This window comes from Mirounga angustirostris, unplaced genomic scaffold (genome assembly GCF_029215605.1).
Source record: "Mirounga angustirostris isolate CCGP_5_RB_7025 unplaced genomic scaffold, mMirAng1.0.hap1 SCAF_3, whole genome shotgun sequence".
NCBI lineage: Eukaryota > Metazoa > Chordata > Mammalia > Carnivora > Phocidae > Mirounga > Mirounga angustirostris.
Genome location: NW_026991711.1, coordinates 193,197,699 through 193,222,214, shown reverse-complemented (window position 1 = coordinate 193,222,214; position 24,516 = coordinate 193,197,699). Strand labels below are relative to the sequence as shown.

Genomic DNA, 24,516 nt, shown 5'->3' with positions numbered 1-24,516 from the left:
AGTCCCCGTTCATTGCTGCCCACCTGGGCGTGGGACCTGGCCCAGCGGCCTCCTCCTGGCATGCCACTGTCTTCAAGGACAGAGCCGGCAGAGGGCCGAGGCACGGCTGCAAAGGAAGTGACATTTGCCCTCAGAGTGACGATGTGGTCTACCGTCTGCCTTGTGGATTTGGGCTTTGGAAACAGTTGTCTATCTGCTTGGGCTCTGCCTTGCAAGGGGATAGTTTTCTGGGCGGTCCCGTGACCCCACTATCTGCTCGTCTTTGGGAGAGGGCACCCGGGGGGGGAACCCTCCAGGGTGTGGCTGGTCCTGGCAGCTGGGGGCTCCGCTGCCCCGCGTGGGCCACATCATCCATCAGTCCTGCCAGCCTCACTGGGAGGGTGCGGGCCTGGGCTGCCACATCCTGGGGTAGACCACCAGGCCACCCCTGTGCAGCCCGCCATGTCCATGCTCTCAGCCGCTCGTCCACACGAGCCCAGATGTGGTGATGGCTGCAGTGACCCTAGGATCTGCGTGGACGAAGAAAGTGGGGAACATCCCTCACTGTCCTCCTGGATATTTGAAGGAGATTATTAGGTAGAAGGAAGGGTTTTTCCCAAGGCCGACTTTTGTGGTGTTTGTGATCAGAAGCGTCACCCATCGCAGACACGTGCCCAGGACTGGCTGAGCCGTCCGACATTTGTGCTTTTGTCTTTTCTCACCAGCTTTGTGTCCCACACATCCAGGCAGCGGTGGGGAGGGACACGAGCCCAGAGAGTCTGCAGAGCCTTCACGGGGGTCTTCGGGACCTTCAGCCAGGGTCAGGCAGGCGGCCTTGCCAACCTTCCCCAGCCTTGCGCACGTTCTGCCTGGGACAGGATTTCGTTTCCAGTGGTCCTGTTTACTGCGCATTTCAGTCATGCCGCAGCCACCGTCTTTGACGGAGAAGTGCCCATGTGGGGAGCCTCACAGCAGTGCCGGCTGCCCGGGGTGCTGTCGACCCAAACCCAGACCATCTGCACCTCCAGGAGGCTCCCGAGCGGCCCAGGGGAGCCGGGCAGGAGCGGGAGGCCAGGCGGCAGGTGGGGGCCGCTGCTGTTGTCTGGAGCCGTCGTGGAACGGGCTGGTGCTCCTCTTGGGCCGCGGATGCCTCAGGGAAGCCTTGTGTGTGGCCGTCCGCGTGGCAGGCCTACCGAGGGGACCCGGGTGTCCGCGTGGCTGTCCTGCCTCAGCTCCCGGGCCAGCCCCACAGCATGGGTGGCTCTGCAGGGAGCCAGGGTCTAGACGTTTTCAGGAGGAACACGGGGGTCGGGTGGGCGTGGTGGTGTTGGAGTCAAGGGCACGCTGCGTGTCCTGTGAGCTGCGTGTGTTCACTGCCCGTCAAAGACCCAGCTTCTGCCTCTGCCGTCCTCTGACGCACAGTCAGTTCCTGGCCTGTTGACGCCCAGCCTTAGAACTCTGTTCTGCTCCTTGGGGGCGTCATTCGGATATTCGTGTTCTAAACCCCCAGGTTGAACGTGGGACACGTTAATTTTTAACCTTTGTTCCTTCGGATGTCAGCGTGCACGTTTACACACTTCTCTGCGGGCACAAGGGCTAAGTTCTCATTTGAAGTATTTAATTTGTAGCTTCCTTAAATTTTGTTTGATGGTTCTGTTTTCTTGGAAGAAATGAGATATTCAGAAGTGTATTTCATCGAAGGTATGAAGTTTTTGAAGATATCCTTCCATTACTGATTCCTCACCTAGTGTATCTTGGCTGGAAATGACCATGCCTGTGAAGCTGCTTAGGTTTGCTTTCTGGTCCATTTTTGCGAGTCTTCAGGATGTACTTGAGGAGAGCTGTCTTCTCTAGTGCTGGGCCCTGGATTCCGAATGTGCCCACCGAATCAAGCTCGGTGGCACTGAGTTACGTGGAGCATTGGGATGTTAGAAGTGCTGCAGAGGGAAAAGCAGGAAGGACAGATGGCATTCTTGGCTGTGGGTTTCTACAATTGCCCATAAAGTGGCCCAGGAAGGCCTTGCTGTCCTGGCGCAGGGCTCATCCTTTCGCTCACTCGTGCACCCATTCGTAGTGATGGGGCCGTCTAGGTGCCAGGTTCTGCCCTTGGCACTCGGGATGCATATGCTTAGGAATGAAACAAGGATCCCTCCTATTTGCAGAGCTCATCCTGGGGGAGAGGGCAGCCAGTCCACACGCACGGTGAATGAACTACAGCCAGGAAGCAGGGCAGGGGCAGGAGCTCAGAGATGCGGACATTTTCATCAGGGGCAGAGGGTAGGCAGGTCAGGACTTGCTGGTGCCGAGTGGCCCGGTGCAGAGGCCGGAGTGGGTGTGCCTGGGGCGAGAGGGGGGCAGGAGAAGAGGAGCGTTCTTGGCAAGAGCTGGGGCGGTTGTGGGGCCGCGAGGACTTGCAGCCATCCTGCAAGGTAGGGCTTTGTCCTCGAGAGAGTGGAGAGCTCCTTGAGGTGCTGAGTGGAGGGGTGACACCCCTGCCTCGTGCTACAGACAGTGACGGACATGTGGGGTGGGCGAGGGGCAGGGCCCTGGCTCTGGCAGGGTAGAGGCAGCGAGCATGGGGAACATGGTTTAGAGTCTAGAAATACTGGACATACGTGGGGTTCACTGGGGGCGCAGGCGTGCCCTGAAGGAAGCGGAAGAGGTGAGAATGACCCTGCGGTCTGGGCTCTGAGCACGTGCATGGCGGAGTTGCCGTGAATTTAGTGGGAACACGGATGAAGCCACTCTTGAGGGGACTGTTGAAAAGTCGTGCCCCATTGGCGGTGTTGAGAAGGCAGGTGTGAACATGAGCCCCAACACGGGGGGCAGCTGAGGCTGGGGCCCTAACATCAGGAGTCATCGGCATACAGACGGTATGGAAATGAAATCTCCGTGTGATGTCTGTAAAGTAGACATTGTTCATAGTTGTTTAGTAGACGCTGTTTGCTGAGAGTTACCGGTGCATTTTCTCCCAGATCGTACTTTGTAGTGTCTGCAGGCTAGAAGCAGGCTTACGCCTCGGCACGGGATCGCCAGCCCTTACAGCAGGCCTGGTGATCATGGCAGCAGCGGGTGCTGTCCCCGCCTGTCCCCTGCTGTCCTGCTAGGATCACATGCTGCGGGGCCTTTCACCCCACCATGAGAACGGCAAGAAGCCACCGCCCATCAGGACCCCAGGTTACACGGCATTTAAGAGGCTGAGTGTAGTTCAAGTCTGAACCTTAACCCCCGCTTCTTCCCCCCACCCCAACACACACTAAAGCCCCGCCTTTCCAGCCTCCTATTGGGTGGTCCCCCCGCCCGTGACCCACAGAGCTCTTGGAACGATGCTGCATTCCCTGTTGGATACTTGGGGTGGGGCAGGGCGCCTCCGGTCCAGAAAGCCCTGGTGGAGTGCATGTCGCTGCCCTGGGGGCTCCTGCTGGAAGGGGCTGGCTCACCCCGAGAAGTGCAACCCCACAGCCTGCTCACTGCCCTCTTCTTCTGCCAAGTGGAAGAAACACCTTCTATTTTTAAATATTTCAACTGTCAGTGTTAGGTAATACGGGCCATGCTGCTTCCTAGCTGTTAGGTGAAACACATAAGCCGACGTCCGGAGGTCGCTAAGGAGGGAGCTCTGAAAGGCCTTCTTCTTCATGCTCCGTGACCTTGACCCTACGTAACTGCAACGGCAGTGACGGTCACAGAGATTTGTGGCCTTCTTCGACCACTGGAACGATTTCCCACTTTCAAATGGTGTATTTTTATCCACTGAATTTAGGGTAATCAGGATGGCTTTCCAAGAATAACTTGTGATCTGTGCCAGTGTGAGCCCAGCGGAGGCCCGGGGTGTGGGGCCAGTAAGGGAGGCGGGGATGATGGGGTGGGAGCAGGGGGCCTGGGACTGGCTGGTGACCTCGGCAAGGTGCTAAGGGCTGTGCAGGAACGCCTCCCCCCAGGACGGGGGCAGGGGGAGGAAGGGGGTCCCAACGGCACAGCCCTTGGGGTGAGTCCTCTGTGCTCAACCTCAGTTCCCATTTTCCTGCCTTTCCATTGTGAGCGTGGGATCCTAGAGTGCTGGTCCAGCAACACCTTGTTTATAAAATAGCGATCGCAAACTCTTAGATGGATTGCTCCATCTATCACTTACTTCTGCAAGTCTTGTTTGTCTTTAATAGCTGCATTTATATATGAGAACTTAAAGGACATTTCACCATTTTTTGCGGGGGGCGCAGCCTGGTTCTATTTATAGTTTCCCGGAAGTACATTTGTGCACTTCTTGAAAGCCAAGCTCCCAACTATATGCCAGGTTTTTATTTACAGCTCTTGCTCAATTTGAGCTTGCAAATATTTCCAAAAAACAGTTTTTCTTCCTGCAGGATACAGAAAAATTAGAAACATTAAAAGCGTTTTCTAAAGAGCTTTAAGGATAGTTCTGAAATAGGGAGTGGGGGAGAATCTAACACTTGCTTCATCGTTAACTCACAGAGCAGAGGAGTACAGATGGTTTTGCTCCCTTCAGATAGAACCCTCGCCGGGACAGCCAGCTCACGGGAACTTATGCACACAAGATTCCATTAAAATAACATCACGGGCTGTTGTGAAGGCCAGCAAAATCGAAGTGAGAAGTTGCATGTGTTTCTGCACTAGGATTCCTCGTGGCAAGGTGGTGTCCCTCTACTACCTTGCAGGGGAGGGGTCCCTGGAGCCCCCAGATGGCAGCCTGTGTGGAGACCCGCTTGCACTGAAGTCATTTTATGTCCTGTAGAGTCAGATTTGGAACACATGTTTGAGTAAAGCTTCCGGCATGACGGACACAGCTATTACTCTGAAGAAAACACCATTTAAGCCATCTGTTACAAAAGGGTCAGTTCTTCAGGGTCCACAAGAACTTCAGGGGTTTTAGCTTGTCACGTAATAGGACTTTTTGGAAAAAATACTCAGCAGAAGAGCGTGTAGCCAAGTTGTATGGGCAGTCTAGAGATGGCTCCCCACCAATGTGGAGTTTGGCTGCAAACGAGATTTTGAAGTTTATCATGCGTTTCCAGCAACCCTTGATGGTATCGACAGATGTGGAACTAGCCCTTCTCTCGTGTGAAGTTTTCACGTGGCTGGTTCTCGGCGCATGCCAACACCAGCTACAGGAGGACCTGGTGAAAGGGGACCTGGGACCTAGCCATGCCATCTTTGCAAGCTTGGTGAATATCATTTTTAAAATTCATAATCTTAATGAGAAGAAACTTCTAAAAAACTGTATGACTCAACCGGTTTCCATCTTTTACCATTTTAAAGTTGAGATATTTTATTCCATGGAATTGCAAAAAATGGATATTAATAGATGAAACAAAATGGCAAATACTGATAATTGTTCAAGCTGCACGCGTGGGTGTTCCCATATTCCTCCCTGGTTCTGAACACCATTGAAGGTTTTCATAATCAAAGTGTTATTTGTTTGTTTGGTTTGGTTAAAATGCTGAGACTAGTTCCTGAAAGCCTTCTTCAGCTGCACTGCTCTCCATCCCCCTCCCCGAAAAGCACCTGGGCTGTCCAGAGCTGTCCACACTGCCAAATGGTCCCGGACCCCCAGCCACTTTTATCAGTTTCTCGAGTTTCGGGGCCCCGACTTAGTAATTCCTTTAATTTCTGTAATCTGTGATCTTCTTCCTCTTTTTCCTTGAACAGCATATGGTTTAATTTTCCGGTTCTTAGTCTAACTTTTTGAGTCCAGTGCTTAATTTATTTGTTTCGATTCCTTTTTTTTTTTTAATTACTTAAGTGCGTAAGACTATGAATTACTTTCTGAACTTGACTTCAGGCAGTCCCTGCAATTCTCGATACGCGATGCGTTCATTTTCTTTATTCTATGCACTTTCCTTGTTTTCATGTTGGGTTTTTGAACACTTAAGAGAAAGGTGTTTGGTAGTTTTGTTTCTGCATGTTTTGTTAATGCCTCATTCTGTCGCAGTGTGCTCAGGGGTTAGTGTCTGTACTGGGTGGGGTTTTATATGTGTTTGGAAATTTTCTGTGTTCTCCATGTGGTATTGATTTTGGTGAATGTTCCATAGGGACTTGAGGAGAAAGCATAAATTCTTTCATGATACACAGTTGGAAGCGTATCGTACCTAAGTGTTCGTTCTGTTATTCTGGTCTTCTGTGTGTTCGTGCTTCCTGCCGCGATGCCCTCCGTGCATGGGAGCGAGCCCACATCTCCAGCCAGTTTGGTCTTTCTGTCCCCTTCTGCCTGGGTTTCTGCGTGTCCTCTGTTTGCACACTTCTCTACGACGGCCGTATTCTCGTGGTAAATCGTATACCTTAGACTAATGACATGGCCCTGTACCTTATTTTGCATTAGATTTGGACTAAATCTTCCGATGGTGGTATTTTGACCTTAGATTTCTTTCTCTTACTATTTGCGTCTTGTGCCCTTTTTTTTTCTGTTCAGTTTGAGTCTCGTAGCTCTGGCTCCTTTCTCTATACATAATATATGGTTTTTTACCCAATCTGATCATTTTCATGGGAACATACCCCATTTACATTTGGGGACACAATGAATGTATTTGGTTCTGTTTTCCATCCAATTTTATGTTCTGTTTTCTGAATTAAATGCTTCTGTTTTTTTGGCTTCTTACACATGGGCTTTCTCTGGCCTTTTCTCTGGTTCGGTGTGTGTAGTTGTGTCGTCCTTCTGGCCATTTGTAAGGCTGTGTCCTCTTTTAGATCCTATTATGGGACCATCTGTAAGTTCATGTGTTTAGATAAACAGCTCTTCCTTGACACGGCCGCTTAAGCAGTATTTGTTGATGCCACAGAGGTTAGATAATTTGCACACTAAGCTGTCTCCGGCCCCTTTCCTTCACTTTCTGATTTTGTTAATGGTAGTCTTGTTTTTAGTTCTGGTCATTCTCTTCAGAACGTGTAATTAATGCGTTCATCACTACCACTGATTGACTTATGACCCTTGGACGGTATTGCTTTATACCGAGAATGGGGAGAAAATGAAGGTGTTGTGTTTCTTCCCCCACATCGTGGTTTGTTTGATTACCCTTTCCTTTTCAAATGCAAGGAATTTTAAGTTGACCTAAAGGTTCCCAAAAGTTGGGTCTAGAGATCCAGTCAGTTTGGTCATCATTAAGGGGAGAAGAGGGCCCCGTGCTCTTCAGGTTTCTGGAAACCTCCTCGTGCTGTGCTGTGCTGTGTGTGCAGGGCCCTGTGGAGCCAGGTGGAAGCAGGTCCCCACTCCGAGGCCCAGGGACCCTAGCTGAGGACGCCCCGGTCTCTGCTGCTGCCTTGGGCCATACGATATCTAGTGGTTGCCCCCAGATGTTCTGTCCTTGGGGCAGCCAAGGGGGTTCTGTTTTCATGAGGAGAGCTTTTTAGTGAGCCACTTGTGGAGATTCTGTGCCAGCAGGAGGGGGAAATGTCATGAAATGGGATACTCGTTTAAACATATCTTCTGCTGCGCACTTCTGTTCTGTCGAACCAGGGGTTGAGGCATTTAGAAATTCTGAAGAATGTGGGGTGCCCAGGAAGAGCCTTCTTCACGTGCAGGTGCTGCACCTGCTGGGAACGCCGCGAGTGAGGCCGGCGGAGGGCAGAGTGCCCCTAATATCAGGAGATGATGCTTCTCTGCGGGACAGTGCTGTCCCGGTTCTGAGCCCCCATGTGGGATGGTCACCCCGCAGGGTCTGGTGCCGGACCCCTGCACGCCACTTCCTGAGTGGGGGCCGCCACAATGCAGCCCTCCCTGACCTGGCCCCTGGCAGGAGCACGTCACCCCAAGGGAGAAGGAGTTTAAGGGCAGAGGGAGGGTGGGTGTCACCCTGGTGGAGAGAGCGGCGCCGCACAGAGGGGACCCTCAGACACTGTGTTTTGTAAAGGCCGTTGTGTTCAAAGACAAACCACTGAGTGCTCACCCAGGAGCGTTCAGCACAGCGTTAACATTCACTAGATGAAGCAAGCCGTCACTTCCTCGGAAGGTTCCGGTTGGCCGCGGTCCACAGCAGATGTGGGCATTAGACCGCCTCGCACGGCGTGACCCAGTGCGCTGTTCCCTCAGGCACCCAGCTCCCCACGTGGCTGTGTCACTGAAGGGTCATTGCCACGGCCTGCTTACTCATGTCATTCCTGTTCTTGACTGGAATGTTCAATGTGAATGTATATGTGTGTGTAGGGCAAGAAGCATAAACGTGGTGTAGAAATTATTCACTGCGATTACCAGCGGGGAAGCTAGCCCGGGTGGTCTGAACTAAATGCGTAAACTGTGTGAACGATGAACACATGTATAGCCATAAACACTTGAGACTCTGTGTTTCACTTTTTAAACAAATTAAGGTTTAATGTATTAAAAATAAATTTTAAAAATAAATTTGGGTGCACGATACAGATACGGCACAGCTTTTCTGAGTTGGGTCAGGGCATAGGTATTAATCGATTGGGGATTTTAATTCACATTCCGAAATTGCCATCCAGAGGGGCTCTTGTCTGTTCCTGCTGGTTTCTGATGGACCTAGACTGTGCTGGGCTGGTACAGCACGCAGTGTGGCTGCCGCCGTGAGCACCCCGTGCTGGGCGCTGGTTCGGCCACCTGGCCAGTCTGCACTCCCTCGCTGCTGCTGGAGGCAGGGCGGGTTTGGAGCTTTTTTCTCGGTTCTGTGTTGGTTGGTGGCAGTGGGGTGGAGATCTGGAGAGAGTTCCAGCATCTGCGGTAGGGGTGTCTTTCGGTGTCCCTGCCCTTGGGGGTGTTGGTCTAGAAAGACTGAGTCGAGGTGTTGGTGCTTCAGCTTCCTGCCTCTTGAGCCCTTACCTGCTTCAGATTCTGAGGCTTTGGTTTTGATGCTGCCTGTGGCTCATCTGCTGGTGAGACGAGCTCGCGCCGTGTGGCTGCGCCCCCCACCCCCCACCACCTGGAGGGGCTGCAGCATCCCACAGATAATCCAGTTTTCCCCTGGTTTCCAGCACAGGGCCCTGTATTCACTGATGACTTCTTGTTGCCAAATCCCAGAAGGCCACGTTCTAGCCCTCTTCTTGCATGCCCCCCCCCCCCCCGGATTGACCTCTTCTTCTAGAAGAACCTTGTCCCAGAACCACATGCTCCTCTTACCTGTCCACTGCCCTGGCCACTCCTCCTCCAGCCCCTGGGCAGATTTTAGCTCATCTCTCCTGGATCTCAGCCTTGGGGTGTCCCACATTCCCTTGGTGATCTCGATGGTCCTGTCCCATCCATTCATAACCCAGAACACCAGCTTGGTTCTGCTGCCATTCAGATTTCTAGCTCCAGCTGGGATCTTACCTGATTCCAGATGCGAGAACCAGCTGCTTGTTTGGGGTCCTTGCCCAAACATCTCAGACTTGAGTGTCTGAAACTGGTTGTCTGTGCCAGTCCCATGGACTCGGTATTGCCTCCATCCTCTGAAGCCCCCGATTCGCCCTTGAAATCCTGTCTTATATCCCACATTCAGCCAACTAGCAAGTGCCATCAGCTGCCCCTCAAAACATGTGCACAAGGAGGAGTCGCATCTGAGTGATGAAAATGGTCCAACGTGGGTTCATGGTGATGCTTGCACATCGTGGTAAATTTACTAGAAGATCACTGACTTGTGCATTTTAAAAGGGTAAAATGCAGGGTGCTCAGGAAGGTTATTAGGTCTGTGTAGAGCCTGGCTACCCCCCCTTTCCATCATTAACGATGGCAGCCTAACCACCGCTGGCTCGCACCTGGAACCTACAGGTGTCTCCCCACCTATTCCTTGCTTCTGTCCTAGCCCTCCTTTCTGATCTCAGCCTAGAAGCCAGAGTATGATGGACAGAATAGTGCCCCCCCCCCAAAAAAAAGGTCCACACCTTAATTCGAAATCTGTGAGTATGTGAACTTACGTGGCAGAAGGGACCCTGCAGGTGTGATTAAGGGTCTTGAGATGGATGATGCTCTTGAATTATCTGGGTGGGCCCATTGGAATCACAGGGGTCCTTCCAGAGGGGAGGCAGGAGGGTCAGGATGGCAGAAGGAACTGGGAGGGAGCAGTAGAGGTCAGACTGACGTGAGTAATGGCTTTGAAGATAGAGGGGGACCAGGAGCCAAGGTGCCCCTGGATGCTGGGGAAGGCCAGGAGCAGATTCTCCCCCAGAATCTCTGGAAGGAACTCAGCCTGCCGATGCCTTGCTTTTAGCTCCTAAACCCCACTCCCACTTCCGGCCTCCAGAACTCCAGGATGATCATGTGTTGCTAGGAGCCACTGCGTTTGTGGGAACCTGTTACCTACAGCGGTCACAGGAGGCTAGCGCTCACGATGACCTTGTGAACACTTACATGGGCCCGGGCTCAGCACTTCTGCTTCCTGTCGCTGTGACCTGCGCAGAGTTCTTTGCTTCTCTGTCCCTTATTTTCCACATCTGTTAAATGGGAATTAGAAGGTGCTTAGCGGTGTCCACCTATCCTGCTTGCCACGAGCTTCATGTCATCATTTCCTCCGCGGTTGCCTCCCCTTCTAGACTGCGCGTTCCGTGGAGGGCGGGTCTGAGGCTCGTGTGTGTGCACCGTGGACTCTCCACAGAGGCTCCAGCAGGCTGGGCTCCGCCGCATCAGCCAACACTCGTGTGCTGTCTGCACCCCGCGCATGAGCCCATGGGCTGTCCCAGGCCTGGGTCTCCGGTGGGAGCACAGCCAGTGTTTTGTCACTGGAGCTGGGAAGACAGTTCTGGTCACTTGCAGAGCTGAAGAGACACTCACCTGGTGTGAACGTGTGGACCAGGAGGTAGATGGGTCCCCAGAACCCGGGAGCACGTGGGTGCGGTGGCAGTCCCAGGGTGAACCCGGGCTGCAGGACTTCCTCCTGGAGGGTCTGGGCCCGAGGGGGGCACGTTTCCGTAGCCGTCTGCACAGAGCCCGCGGGAGGCCCACCTCAAGTGTACCTGGCCATGGCCCTTGACTGGGGTTTTTGGTGGAGTGTGTTCTTTTTAAACTCGCACCGAGGAGGAGTCTGCGGCACTTCGGCCAAGCGAGCAACCCCCGTCCCTGTTGCTGTAGGTGCTTAGGTCCCTCTTCTGCCCTGGTCCCAGCTTCGCAGGAAGTTCTCAGGCGGGTTGGGGGCTGGGGAGCAGAGCCAGGCCCTCCCTTCTCCTCCTCCGCCAGCATCGGGGCCACCTTCGTGGTCCCTGCCCCGTTCTGGGTTCTAGGGGCCCAGAGAGAGCAACAGGGACTCACAGCCATCTCCCGACCCTTGCATTTTCAGGGTGAGGGCCGCAGACAGTGCGCTCCTGAGGGCTATGCAGAGGGTGCTCGTTTTGATTTGCTTTTTTGTTTTTCACAGTAGAGGCTTTCCTAAATGTTCAGCCCGTATCTAAGGGTGAGTCTCTAACAAGCTGGGCGGGTGTGTTGACTGGTCCTGTCCTCTGGCCAGTTGCTGGGCAGGGGTCTGGTCCTTCCCTTGGGGCCCCAGATGCCATGACCTGGTCCTTCCCTTCTGGGCTGATGCTTATCCCAGAGATCACCCTCTCAGCTCCTTCCTGGGGTGCAGGCCTGGCTCCGCATTCCAGCCTGCAGTGTATCAGCTGTCCCTGTTCCTGTCTTAGGCCAGCACCCCACTCCGGCCCTCTGCTCAGCGCTGCTCTGGGAGTCCCTGCTTGTGGGGGACAGGAGGCCTGGGGCGAGTCAAAGGCTGATGATAGCGTGGCCTTCCCGGCCCAGAGGTCCCTCCCTGGCCGTCCTGGCTTCCGGGCCAGTGTCATTTCTTCCCTCTGCTCCGTGGGCCCCTTCCCAGCTCCCAGAATTCTGTGGCTCTTATCTCCTTGCATGATCTGCTTTTTGGAAAGGTTGGGGTCTCTTTGTTATCCCCAGAGTGGAGTTTTCCGGGGAGGGGGGTGTCATCAGCCTGTGTTCTTTATAAGCCATTCTTCGGGTGTCAAGAATGAACCCTCCTCGGCTCAGCCAGGAGGCAGTTGGGTGTAAAGACCTTTTAAACTTGTGTTTTCACAGTATAAGTTAGAGATTAATTGGATTCTCAATAATCCTGCAGAAATTTTAAATGTCTCCGTTCTCATTCCCTTTTATCATTTCTTTTTAAAAACCCTGTCACTGGACTTCAAAATTGAAATCTGCATGGAACAGATAACTGTCCTCCCCACCCCTTCCTGGGTCACTTGAGGAACTTCCAGAAGTCTTTAGGAGCATTTTTCATTTGTAAAGAAGATTATATTCAAAATGATCCTGCAGTCCGTGAAATGACTTCTTTGACACAGGAGGCTGAGGAGAATGGAGGGCTTTCACCGTCAGACCAGAGTCTGAACTCGGTGCCCACCTGCTCCCCGAGAGGCTTCTTGCCGGGGCGTGTCACCACCACCACCTTTTGTTTGGGGGCTGTTTGCTTGTATTTTCAAGAAATGGCCTGAGCAGCGCGCTGTATGAGTCTGGGGAGGTACTTGAACGTGCTGGATTCTGGGGAGTGTGGCAAGTCCCTGCTGGGATGGAAAGCTATTTTTGCAGCCCTAGCTGCGGATCATCCAGGTCAGTGACCACAGTCTTTCCTTCAGACAAAGCCCCTAGCCTCCTGCCACTGGCTGCCGACCACCACATTCAAGTTAAGTGGTGAAACTTGAAATGTTTTCAAATGCAGGGGTCACTGAAGTGACTTTCCGTGACGGTCAAACTGCGTGCTGTTGGTTTCCTCCTCCACATGCACAGCTGGTCCGGGGGCGTGGGGGCCCTGGCCTTTCCCGGGGGACTGTCCCTCTTGGCAGTCGGGCTCTCAACACTCTCGGAGAGGTGGCGAAGCTGGGCCCTCGGGGAAGACAGAGCGTTCTGTCTTTTTAGCTTTCTGGAAGCTGGATTTCATGCTGCTTAATGATTTTGTATTACGAGAAGCACCAATTCTGTGTTTCTACTATGAAAAGAAACAAGACAGAAGAAACAGCACATTTCCTTCTGTCAAAAGTTATCATTTAAAATGGATTCGTGCAGGTCAATTTAAGTGGAATTTAAAATGAAATTTTCTGTGAGGAAGGGACTGCGGGTGAGTCAAGCGAGGCGATTTGGCCGGGCAGGAATTCTGTGTAGCCTGAAGATTCCTTCGCCTCACCCGTCAAGAAATAGGTCCTCACAAGCCAACGTCTGCCCCCTGTGGGTGACATTTTTCAGTATGAAAGACCCCGCGTTTGTGGAGTGTGGTTTACGGGTGGTGGGGTGGGATGCGTGCAGTAGGCAGGCTGGGACCAGGCTGGGGAAGGGTCACGGCCTTTCTCGTTCCTCCTTCCTGGTGCAGGGGGCCAGCACTGGCTTCCACAGGGGTGGTCTCGCTCCCTTGCCCGGCCTCCTTCCAGATGTGCATCCCATATTGGCCGCGTGTAGATGTTCTGCTGCGCATTAAACACACTCTGTTCCTAAGAAGTGTGGAGGGTAGAATTTTGAAATGTCATCCCGTCCTTTATGATCAGAAGACCTTATAACCCCAAATGAGTCACACCTGGTGCAGAGTGGAGCGAGACATTTCCCCGGGCTGCTTTCTGCGTGGCTCCTCTCCCCCATGGGAACCCCCTCAACCCTTCCACTCAGAGGCCAGTAACAAATGCAGGAGTTGAAGTCAGCCACACTCCGAATAAACCCTATTCTCACTTTGGTGCTACTGACTTGCTTTCTTTGCAGAACTAGTTTTGCCACGTGCGTATGCTTCCTCAGACAGCACGCTGTTTAAAAGTGCTATCGTGATAGCGTCTCCCACGGCGGGTTTTCCTCTTGCTCCGGGTTGTTTCCGAGATCCATTTGTGGCATTCTGCGTAGCTGTTCCTCGCTCCTTCTCACTGCTAAGTATGGAGACACCCTCTTGATATCCCACTACTGATGTGCTGGTGACCGACTGTGCGGCTCCCGTGAGTCCTGCTCTCCGTAAGCGTGAGTCCTGCCCTGTTCTCGCACACACGCGGGCATTTCCCAAGTGTGGATACATCAAGAGTGGAATTCCTGGGTCCTAGAGCCAAGATTCAGCTTCCTAAGGGCAAGCCGATGATTCTCCCGAAGGCCCATCCTCACGTATGCTGCCAGGAGCTCAGGGTATCTCGAGGGCACTCCTTAGGCTTTTGTCTGCCATTAGGGGCCCTTCTTCCTTGAAAAGCCTTTTTTTTGTGCCGTTTTCCTTGGGACTTTTTCATATAGATTTGTAGGAGCCCCTCACACGTTATAGAGACCAGCCCTCGGTGACTTCGTATAGCGCCGGCCAGCCTCGCCGGGGCCCGGCCTCCCACCTCTACACAGGGTCTGAGGAGCAGAAAATCAGACTCTCAGTGGAGCCACGCTGATCAGTTTTGTCTGGTGCTAAGCACTTCTTGCATCATGAGTTTTTCTTGAGTTTTGCCTTTCACATTTGAGTCTTAATTCCTGCGGAATTAATTTTGGCCTGAACGGGGGCAACTTTCGTCTTGTTGACGTCTGTGTTCAGCGCTGTCTCTGCTGTCGCTCTCCACGGGGGACGGGCTACTGCCTTTTGCAGAAGCACCTTGACTGCTCCTGGGTCTGTTTTGCCCCGTAGTCTGACATCCCTTTGTCCCGTTCCTAGAAGCCTGTGTGTTGGATCCACAGCTCAGTCTGGAGAGAATGGGCATCTCTATGATAGGAAGCTCCATGTCCTTCAGTTGTGCAAAATATTTAACAGTATTTATAATTTTCAGCCATAAAATTTTTGGTACTATGTTTTTCTTTAAATATTATTAGGCCTTCTTTCTTGCTGTATTATGTTGAAATGCAGTTGGCTTTTCCATGTCGATCTTCCCTAGCACCTTGTTTTATTTAATGTCCTTGTAAGTTCTACTAACTTCTCTGTAATTCATTTTTGGGGGTGGGGTGGGGGAGGCGTTCTGTACTGACAATCGTAAGAGTCTATGAATCATGATGGTTTTGTCTCTTCCCTTTCTGTTTGTTGTTATTCCATCCGCTTTCTCTGGCTGGAATCTTGTCTTGTTCAAGGTTCGTCATTAAAAGCAGTATTTGCTGTGGGTTTTTTTTTTTTATAGATACCCTTTTTCAGACTAAAGAAATTCTCTTTTATTCTTAGTTTGTTAAGAGCTTTTATAATGTGAATCCTTATTGGATTTTATAATGTGCTTATTTTCATTATTAAGATGATCATTATTAGTGTGGTGAATTGCATTTACAGATGTTCTGTATAGATGTTGCATTTCTCATTTTAAAATACCACTTATTTTGGTCGATTATCTTTTTTGTAGACTGCTAGATTAAGCTTGCTAATGATTTTTGGGGGATTTTTGAGGCTGTGTTCATGACGGACACTATCATTTTTCTTCTTTATGCTGTCTTTGCCTGGTTTCTGTAACAAGGTTTCTTCTTAGCCTTAGAGCATGAGCTCAGGGTGCTCTTTATTTTTCTGTTCCTTGGAAGTTTTCTTTAAAACTGAATGATCAGTTAGTCGAAAGGTTGGGAATACCGTCTCTAATATGATCCGTGTGGGAAGATTTTAAAGTATTGGTTCAATTTAGTTTGTGGTTATAGGGTTACTCTATTTTCTATTTTTTATCAATTTGGGAAAGTTTTATTTTTCTACAAGTGTGTCTGTTTTATGTAGGTTTTAAAACGGATAGGCCTGAAGTTATTCATTGTATTTCGTTTTATTTTCAGTCTCTGCCATACCTACAGTTAATTTGTGCCTTTCTCTCATTTTCTAAACCACTCTCAACCAGAAGTTTGTCTATTTTCTTGGTCTTTTAAGAACCAGTTTTGTATTGTGTTGGTATACATGAATGCATATATGTATTCTAGTGTATTTTCTAACTTCTTAGAGCTATGTCTAGCTTTTTGGGTTGTATGCTTATTATTGTCAGACGTGACTATGTAAGGCTGTCAGTTTTCCTCTGAGTACAATAAGAGTAGAAGTTCGCAACTTATTCTAGGTCCTTTTTTCATTATGTTTCCCTCTTAATTATTTTTAAATGGTTCTTATGATCTCTTCTTTGACCCATATTTAGAAATGTAATTTTAAAAAATGAACTTTGTATCACAGAAAATTTTAGATACATTCAAAAGTACAGAAAATCCTAGAAGGAACCCTGCTGTTCCTGTCAACCAACCCGGGTGGAGCCCGGGGACGTCCAGTTGTGTCTTACCCGTGTCCTGACTTACTCACCACCTCTGCCCTCCTGACCATTTTGAATGAAATCCCACTCACCGCGTCGCCCCATCTGCAGCCACAGCAGGGCCTAAAAAGACAGGGACTGTGGTTTAAACCGAAGGACAATGCCGTTTTCCTGTTTAGACCAGATTAACAATTATCTAATTTTATCAAATATTCAACCAGTGTTTATATGTCTCTGGTGGTGTTTAAAATATATGTATATTTTTAGTTTATTGTTTGCCTCGGGGTCCAGTGAACACTCCCACGTGGTGATTGGTGTGTCTCATGCAGTCTCCCGCTAATCCATCCGTTTTCCTCCCTCCCTCTTTTGTCTGTTTGGTTTTGACCGTTGCAGTTCATCTTTGAAGATACTAGGTGGCTTGTCTTGTGGAGTTTTCCTGTGTTTTACAATTGCTTAATTTCACCCATCTCCCGTCTTGTCATATAAAGTAAACGTCTGTTGCCTGTTTCCTGTAAATTAGTAGTTACATCTAGAGGTTTGATCAGATTCAAGTGTGATTCTTTTTGGCAAGACTTTAGAGATGCAGGGTGCTCTCCCATCAGGAGGTACCCAGCTGTGTGCGCGTGCACATGCTTGCATACGTGTGGTGTGTGTGCATGTGTGCCAACCACAAGTTAGCAGCCACATTTCTTTTTTCTCCTTAAAGTTCTCTCTGGTTGGTTGTGGACCCCCACTGCTTCGGAAGTTCTGCACTGTTTCTAGCAGTTCAGTGTGAAGCATGACTGTATGAATGTACAGTGTCTAAAGTCAGTGTTTTCTGCCCCAACCTGCTCAGCTGTGGAAGCGTCTAGAACACTAATTAACTCTTGCCACCCCTCCGTCTCGGCCCCTGGCCCAGTATTTTCATTGTCGTTGAGTCCGATGCCACAGGTAGGTGTCGTGCTTGTTGCTGTCTGGCTCAGGCCGCGATTGCTTGGGTCCGTCTTTATCATCATCTTCATGTCTGTTTCTCTGCTCACCTTGTCCCGTAACCGGAGGCATCTCGGCGAGTTCTCAAACCGTCTTCGTTTCTAACCAGACGTACATCTGTAGCATTCCATGCTTGCTCTTGACGGTTCCCTAAGCGCATCATTCTAGCTGGGCGTTGTTTCTCTGCACACTCAGGTGGGTCGCTGTCTCCTGGCCGTCACCTGCACTTCTCTTTCACGGTCTTGGGGCTTTTTCTTTGGTATTTGCAGTTCCCCCTTGAAATTACCTTGATTTATTTTTTGTTTTCTCCTGCTTTGGTTGTGTTTCTGCGTCTGCAGATTCATGTCTTCCACAAGTTCTGGAACATTCTCAGCCAGCCGTGTTCCAGTATTGCCTCTGCAGAGTTCTGACCTAATGGAGGCTCGCGGTTAGGAGCCCACTCTGCAACAGGACATCCGGGACGGAAGCAGGCTGTGCCCCGGCCTGGCCGGGAGGTGGGAATGCCAGGCAGCAGGACCACTGACCCCATGCCATCGGTGACCCGTGGGCGGGAGAGGGGCCTGGAGTGGGCAGTCTGTGCCGTCAGTGGGGCCGGTGGTGGGGGTGAGGAACGGAGCAGCAACATCACGGACTTCGGGTATGTATGGAGATGTTAAAGAGAGCCTGAATTCTGCTCCATTGTCTTCATTCTCTTCCCTTCGCCCCCCTGCGCCACGGGAGCCTTATAATTCTTTCCCAGGGGAGGAGAGAGGGTGGGCTGGAGGGAGAGAGGCCTGGTCTAACCCGGGACCGCCGCTGCGGGATCACCACCCGGCTCTGAGGGTGTGTGGGAGGCTGACTTGCTTTCTCCCTCTGCCTTAGAAAGTCCGTGCGCTCTCCTCTGTCTGGGGCCCCATCAAGCCCCGGGGCTTCGGGCCCCTGTTCCTATCACCCGAGTTCTGGGCCCGTGAGTACCGGGACCCCTCACCTGTGCAGCTGTGAAAACCCGTGCGGAGCAGGAGGCCCAGGCAAGGGCAGGGCCTGCTGCGGGAGGCGGCCTTGGCCAGCAGGTGGGCCATTCCACTCAGGATTTGCTTGCACTCCCGGGCCGTGAGGTGACACGCGGTTTGGGGTCACGCTGGCGTGTGGTGGGTGGTCGATAGCGTGAGGACGGGCAGCTGTCTGTGTCCCTGCGTGCATCTCTGCCTCTCTCCCCCACGCTGTGACCACACCACTTCTAACGAAGATGGTCCTGGGATGGCCAACCCCCATCTATTTGTTTCTAAAACCCCACGTCTGTTTCACTAACAGGGTTTCCAGCCTGAAAAATGAACAACTGGTACTGATGGATAAATCTAGGAGAAGAGAAGACGCTGCCATAGTCCCTTTTTTGGGGTCCTGAAAGCGTAATCCATCATGGTGACCTTTCCAATCACACTTCTTCACTGCTGGTTAAAGTACAGAACGGAATTTTCCAAAATCTGTGCATGGTCACTAAGTTTTTATCCTTTACAGTTGATTTTGCTACAAATAACTTGGTTATAAAAACGGAGGTCCCCGCGTGCATGAGGAGAGTTGTCCCCCTTAGGGAGTCCCTGTGCCCCTTAGCCGGCCGCTGGACATGCCAGGACAGTGCTTGCCAGCGAGGTTCAGAGAGTGGCTGGCGCCAGTGAGCAGTTGAGGACAGGCCTGCGTCTGGATTACTGGAGTCGGGGCCGCGGGCACCCTTCTCCTTGCACTCCCCCACAGACTCTGCCTTCGGTTGTGTGGGTCAGGTATGCACACACCTGGCGCTGAGCCGGCCCCCTTCTGGGACTCGCTCCTGGCCTGCTGACTGCCCCGTTTCATCTTGTGGTGAAAAGGCGCCTTCTGGGCCCACGTTTTGGGGAGCAGGTTCAGGAGCACGTGAGGCAGGTTGGGCCCGGCCCTGCACACCTCTCCCAGACGCCCATTCCTCACTTTGGCTGCCAGCCTCAGCGGCATGGCCCCCATGATGGGGGGCCGGTTTGGGGGGCGTCCTGCCCTGGCACGGACAGCACCAGCCGTGTGTCCGCGCTTCTCACATTGGCCCACGTTGCCCAGCAAGGAGCAGATGTCCTGTTGTTAGCCGGGGGCTCCTCCCAGGCCACCCAGCCCCAGAGTCCGTGCCATCACCACGGTCCCCGTCTGCGTAGGCTAGCTCTGACCCACCGTGGACACTTGGAGAGCCCAGGTCTCCCTACTCGGTGTCCTGCAAGCTGACATCCCAGCGGCCCTGGCGTAGAGCTCCCTCTGAGCTTTACTTGGAAGTGCTGCCCTGTTCTTGGGACTGCAGACCACGGAGCTGATTCTCAGAAATAGCCTCATCTCCCGCCCTGATGTCTCCCACAGTGGTTTGCTGGGATGCAGCTAGGAAGGGTGTGCGTTTGCGAACCTTTCCCGCAACTCCACAGGCTTGCCTGTCCTGCCAGAATGTTCTCTCTGGTGCCAGCAGACAACAGAGAAGCCAGGAGGGGCCTTGCCAGAGGGAGCCAGGCCATGGGGAACCCCTGGCCAGTGGTGGGGACACCCCCTCCAGGGTGGCAGAGGCTGTGGCCCAGAGTCCATGCCGTATTGGTGCACTGGTGGATCTCGTACCTTCTGCCAGGGAAAGACTGTGGAAACATCTAGTCTGGGGAGGCAGTGAGAAGGGAGAAAGCCAAATTAGGGGAATAAAGAGACAGTGGAGTGAAACACACCCCTGGTGTTAACTGTAGCTTTTTGTCTTTTGCGCTGAAGATAGTGTATCAGAGATTTTCTTCCGTCTCTGTGCTCAGCAGGGGCGTGTGGCTCTGCGGCGCTTTTAAACCTGTCTTCCTGGTGCTGGTCGGGAGGCTGTGCTTTGGGGGCCCTTGTCTCAGCCTTGAGCAGAGCCTCGTGGGGCTGACCCCATGGCAGACCTGGCACCAGGAACTTTTCAGGAACAGGAGTTTGTTCATGGAGAGCCCTGAACGGCAGAGGGCTCGAGCCAGCCAGGAATTACCGGGAAGACCGGCCATGGTTGTGACCAAGACCCAGGCTGGAGCCACAGGGCAAGGCGGGGCTCGGGCACCTCCCCGGCGGCGGGAGGCGCTTTTGTGGGCGTTCACACAAAGCTCCAGAGCGGGGTTCTCGGGCTTCAGGGTGCTGATCAGCTGGGCACTGAGTCCCAGAGCTGTGGCCACCCCCCCCCAGCCTGGGAGCCACCCAGGGTGGCCTGCAGCTGTCGGCCCTGCTCCACCCCGTGGTTTCGATGCCCAGCTCCGGTTCTGCGTTTGCCGTATCTGCCTAGGCTGTCTGTACTTCAGGTTCCCCAACTGCCCAATGGAGACAGTACCCAGGGAGTTGCTTACTTTACACATTACATGACTTAGCATGCCCAGCCTCCGGGCAGGGTCAGCCCACAGGACCTGCGATCCCCTGGTGGTGAGGGTGGAAGCAGGAGGCTTGCCCACCAGGACGTCCTATCCCGCCTCCAGTGGGGGCAGATACTGATTTCTCATTGACTTGGAAGAGTAAACTCCCCTCTTGGCTGGAAGGCAGAAGCAGGGGGTGAGCCAGGCCCCCAGCAGTGTGTGCTGCTCCCAGCTTGATTTCTAGAACCCTGCAAGGAAATCGCAGGCACAAAAATACAGTTCAAAGGGCTACCTTTAATATGATCTGCATAGGATGCCTATCTCTCCCTGCCCCCCACCAGAGCAGAAAATCTTCCCATAGATATGCATCTGTAAAAATCCATAAATACCTCCATATATTATATTTATTTTGAAGTCAGTTGAAAACAAAACAATATAAAACAAAACTGCCTCTTCTCGGGCCATAATCATTTAATTTTTATTTTTCAAGCATTATTTAACTTACAGTATATTGTTAACATAAGTTTATTTCTTTGGCATTGCATATATACATCTAAATGAGGCACAGAGAAATAACCTATATGTTTAGTTACATATGAAGCTAAGGTAGGAGCTTATGCTATATGCATTCCCTACAGAATATTTTTAAATCTTCACATTTAAGATCTTGACTTCTACACCTCATCTCTCCCCTTTACACACAACCCCACAATACAGTGTTAAATAGAATAATTGTAATCCAGTTAAGAACATTTTGGGGAAGGGCGCCCAGGTGGCTCAGTCGTTAAGCATCTGCCTTTGGCTCAGGTCATGATCCCAGGGTCCTGAGATCGAGCCCCACATCAGGCTCCTGGCTCAGTGGGGAGCCTGCTTCTCCCTCCCCCTCTGCTTCTCCCTCTCCCTCTGCTTCTCTCCCTGCTCATGCGCTCTCTCTCTCTCTCTCTCTGTGTCTCAAATGAATAATAAAATCTTAAAAAAAAAAAAATCAATATGTTTAAAAAAAAAAGAACACTTTGGGGGAAAGTGATAATCCATATAAATTAGTATTTTGAATGGAACTTGATTATGTGTATTCGGTCCTTTTGAATGATATTTTTAATAGGTTATGCATTCTGAAGTTGCACAGCAAGATGGCAGGTTGAACACATGTATCTAATTTTGCTCCCTCCTGAAATTCACAAGAACCCCAGGGAAGACACATATTGGCCCCAAGCAGAGCTCGCCTGGACAGGACACAGACAACACACACGTTGTGGTCTCTAAACACTGCTTCCTACTAAAGGGACCCACTTCTCCTCGGAGAAACATCTGATTCCACAGAGGGATCAAGAAATGTGTGAGGATTTCCTGGCCCACCTCACCCGTGGGCCACGCTGGAGGGCCCTCGCTGGTCAAGGAGGGGTCTACCTTTAGAGCGCAGTTCGAGCTGAACTGCATTGGGCTCTGTTTATTTGATCTTGAAGAACAGAACCCGTCCTTATCGCTAACACATGGAGGATGCTGGGGATCCACTCATTATTTTTAAAAATTGGCTGATAAAGGAAGAGAATCAGGCACTTGCCCTGCCTTTTAAAAACTGTCAGGGTGAGAAGATGATTGGTTCGGGTCCTTCCTCATTACAGAAATCAGCAGCAAATCAAGAGGCCAGGGTTGCGCTGGGCAGGCACGCGCCCCAATGAGCTGGCCTCAGCAGTGGTCGGTGCCCAAGAGCCATGGGCAGCTCCTTGAGCAACCGGGGAACCTCTGCGCAGAGGCGGTCGTGCCGGGAGATCAGACTGCGTCTGCCCACGCCTCCGGACCCCGCTTCTAGATCATGGGGTGTGCAGGCCAGGGAGCCATGGTAACCTGCAGCCCAGGTGGGCCCACCAAGTCCAGAGCAGACTCCACGGGGCAGATGAGAGTGTTTGCAGCCCGTAAGTTGGGGAGGGTGCCGGAGGGAGAAGAAGGGGGAACCTTTGGAGTAAAAGGAATTTAAGGCATACATTAGCCAACACAATGTATGGACCTTATTTGGGTCTTGATTTGAATAAAATTTAAAAAACATGCATGAAATTCTCTAAAACATGGAAACGCTTTGTGGCTATTTGATAATATCATGGAATAGTTGTTAATTTACGTGGGTATATGAATGGTATTTGATTGTGTTTTTTAATAGAGTTCGTTCAGAGATATTTTCTTTTTTTTTTTTTTTAAGATTTTATTTATTCATTTGAGACATAGGGATACAGAGAGAGAGAGAGAGAGAGCACAAGCCAGGAGAGAGGCAGAGGAAGAAGCAGGCTCCCTGCTGAGCCAGGAGCCGGACATGGAGCTCGATCCCAGGACCCTGGGATCATGACCCAAGCCGAAGGCAGATGCTTAACCATCTGAGCCACCCAGGCGCCCCCAGAGATATTTTCTGAAGTGTTTTAGAGAAAACACCGTGATGGCTGGTCTACCCCAGTGTGTTCCAGAGAAAGGCCATAGGCCCTAAGCCTGGGTGAACAGAAGAGAAGAGGGAGAGCAGTAGTGGCCTGTGATGGGAGTCAGAAAGCAGGTGCATCCATCACGGCCACTTTGGCAGACCCGGGAAAGCCAGCTACCCTCCCCAGGGTGCACTGTGCACCCACCTCCAGAGCAGCGCCTCTCCCTCTGGGGCGGGGCTGAGAGGGAGGTCGAGGCAGACATGTGAGACTCCTGGACGTTCTCCCCGCGGTGCTCAGGGGGCAAGCCCGCCACCAGGGGGTGGCCAGCTGGAGGCCCTGGCGTGGGGACACAAGTGAGTTAAGGACATGGACACTCTAACAAGAGCAGGGGCATAAACTCCTGTGTTCATGATGAGTGCTGAGTGCAGAGACCCTCACTCCGTACCCTGAAGGCCTGGCTTTCACCCTCCACGCTGAGATGGGAAGGCTCCCCCCTGGGGAAATATGGCCAGCCGATGCAGGAAATCTCACGGGTGTGAGTCCCAGTGAATGCCAGTTACACGCACCCTCTAGTGAGGCTCAGCCCTGAGAGCCCTACTCTGCTGGCCACTCTGGCGAAGGTCCATGCCTGTGCTCCTACTTGGGGGGTATCCCGGCGGCCGGGAACATAAAAGCAAAGCAAACAGAGTGCATGGCTATCTTTGCTGTCCTCAGAGACCAGAAAAGCTGACTTGTCCGCGAGGTCAGAGCAGGATGGCTTGTAAGATAGGATGTTCAGGGATCATTGTTCTCTGAATGTGGCCCTGTGTGTCGTCCATTGAAAATATCATAGCAGAAATTATGGGGGCAATTGATTCTTCCTGAGGTGGTGGACGTGGCTGTCTTCAGCTCATCACTCTCGCTCTCCCCTGGCATCTGTGTTCTTCAGCATGTGTGATATGGGCCATGTAAAACACTGAAAACACTTGAAATAAGTTACACGTCCCCAAAACGCCCCCTCCTTCTGCCCCCCCCATGCCATCTCCATCCCCCTCCCCCGTCACATGTGGACAGAATGTCGGAGTAAGAGGAGATCATAGTTACATGGTTGAAATAGCTATTCTTTTCCCCTAGATGTGAATGAATCATTCTTTACTTGAACAGACCCTAAACTTTGGCCGCGTTTCCTAGAGAATGGTGCTTGTATTTATTTCGTATCTATATGGTGGCATGAAGTGGCGCTAAGGAAAGAGGATCTAACCCACGTAATGGAAAATTACAGTGTCCTTTTTTATGGTCATTTATTTAAAAACAGACTAACAGATTTTTTTCTGTTTCTGATTGAGAGCTTGTAATTCACAGCACAGGCTTGCCGTTTGGTATTGAACTGCTGAATATAGTCTTTGTGCTTTTACTAACGTCATGAGTCTGATTGTATTAATATGTTTCTCAAGGCACAACCTATAAAAGCAATTTTCTAGTCCACATAAAATATTCATGAGAATACAGGCTTTTTTGTTTGGATGCTGCATTCTTTAAGTAGAGAAGGTTGTATTGTTTTCTTCGGGGCGCTTTGGGTCAGAAGCACTAGCAGCTTCTGTTGAGAATTCATGGCATTTCAAATAGTTTTTGATACCGAAATAGTACGAGTCCTGTTTGACGCACCCGCCAGCGACGGGGATGAATGGGGATTGTGGCCGGGATCCCCCACCCCCCGCTGGCGTGCTCTCCTCGGGCCGCCTCCCCCGCCCCCTGGCCGCCTGACTGCGGGGCTCCAGGAGCCAGCAGGCGGCATTTCTCAG

The 24,516-nt window shown here is 51.6% G+C and overlaps 1 protein-coding gene across 11 annotated transcripts in view; it reads left to right on the top strand.

Moving 5' to 3' along the window:
• The window catches only part of HDAC4 (histone deacetylase 4), a 297,813-nt gene that overhangs the window by 149,393 nt on the left and 123,904 nt on the right, over nucleotides 1-24,516 (top strand). Inside the window, exon 2 of one of the 11 annotated variants that reach the window (XM_064587384.1) lies at nucleotides 13,592-13,837. The exons of the other annotated variants lie outside the window; for them this stretch is intronic. The gene's annotated coding sequence lies outside the window, so the exon portion shown is untranslated. The remainder of the gene's footprint in view (nucleotides 1-13,591; nucleotides 13,838-24,516) is intronic. 11 annotated transcript variants of the gene reach the window in all.